Raw genomic sequence first — 1,939 nt, forward strand, 5'->3', positions numbered from 1 at the left:
AATAACAACCTTACAATGAAAGTATGCCATAAACATATGCCTTTAAAATAATTAAATGACATTTTAAAATCATATAAAACATGAAAGAAAAACATAACATAAATAAGAATTAGAAAAATGTGAAAAGATGTGTCAGTACTCAGGAAAAAATGAAAAAGAAAATTATTATTGTTTAGAAAAGAGTAATAAACTAGAAGGAATACGAGTGAATAAACACTGATACCTTAAGAGACAGAAAAGATGTAAAGAAGTAAATTTTTTTAAATAAAATAAAAACTTAAAGAAAAAGATAAAAAGTCTTAGAAAAAAAGGGAAAATATCAAAGATAGGAAGAGAAAGTCCAAATTAAAATAATAGGAGTTCTGGAGCTGAAAACCAAAGCAAAGTGATAAAACAGCTTTCCCAAAATAATAATTAAGAAATATATTTGAAACCACAAATTGAGATAACATATCATGAACCCAAGAATCTTATTCCAGAATCACCAATTCCACATTACACATTCAAATAAAATTATTAGATTTTAAGTAATTACAAGAAAAATTATTTTTCATCTGGAAAATTTACCATACATTTCATATGGGTAAGCATAGATTATCACAAGGATTTCAAGAGCTATATACATAGTCAACAAGAAAATGGAGAAAAATGTTTAATATATTCAAGGAACAATTTCACAAGATAATGATTTTATATCTAACAAAAGTGACTTTCAATTACAATATGTCATTGAAAAGAATATGTAAGAATTCAAAGAATATTGTTCCCATGAGCATTACCTGAGAAATCTATGAGAGAATAACCTACAGGCAACCCAAATGACTAAAGATGCATGAACATAAGGGTTGGTGGTATCAATATATAGTTGCCTATCGAATTAAGATGAAATGAGGGCTAAGAAGAAGAAAATACTAGTATGAAACGGCTGTATACTCTGGCAATCTGTTTATAAAGGCTGTCTAGCAATGAGGACTCCATTGTTGGTGGTAGGTAGAAAATAAAGTCTTTATCATTTGGCAATTGTTAAAATGACAAAGTGAATTGAGACACAGTGCTGGTGGAAGGGGACACACATTGGTTAAGTTCAAATCATTTATGGAACTTAATGGCAAAAGGGAAACAGTAAGTATGAAAACTATGAATTGGGGGGACTTTCCTGGTAACGCAGTGGTTAAGAGTCTGCCTGCCAGTGCAGGGGACATAGGTTTGAGCCCTGGTCCAGGAGGATCCCACATGCCACAGAGCAACTAAGCCCGTGCACCACAACTACTAAGCCTGTGCTCTAGAGCCCGCAAGCCACAACTACTGAGCCCACGTGCCACAGCTACTGGAGCCTATGTGCCTAGAGCCAATGCTCCGCAACAAGAGAAGCCACCGCAATGAGGAGCCCATGCACCGCGACAAAGAGTAGCCCTGCTCGCCACAACTAGAGAAAGCCTGCACGCAGCAACGAAGACCCAATGCTGCCAAAAGTAAATAAATTAATTAATTTAAAAAAAAAGAACTATGAATTGGGAAGGCTTTACTTAAAGCTATTTTGTTTTAATTAAAGAGAGATAATGACAAATTCAGGTGATTAATTATCAATCCAAGGCAAAATCTGAATACCAGAGTGACACTTGGCAGCATTTAAGGAGAATTTAATTGCCTGCCACTGGAGAGCAGACAGAATAGAAGACTGGGTTCAAAACTTAATCATAAAACTAGTGAAGTGTCAAAGAAAATTGAATTCTCAGCCCAGCAGATCTCCTAGACTAAGGTCAGGGTTCTAATAATAAAGACATATTCCTCTTAGATTTGGAATAAAGATAATTGATTAGACGAAGGTGAGAACCTTGAAGTTCCATTTTCCCCTGAGCCCTCTTAGTAGTGGAAGTAACCCAAACTCCTTTGTTAGAAGAGAGTGGTTCTGCTTTAAAGAAGACTTGGCTTGGAGATC

The sequence above is a fragment of the Globicephala melas genome, chromosome 14 (assembly GCF_963455315.2).
Source record: "Globicephala melas chromosome 14, mGloMel1.2, whole genome shotgun sequence".
NCBI classification, from domain to species: Eukaryota; Metazoa; Chordata; class Mammalia; order Artiodactyla; family Delphinidae; genus Globicephala; species Globicephala melas.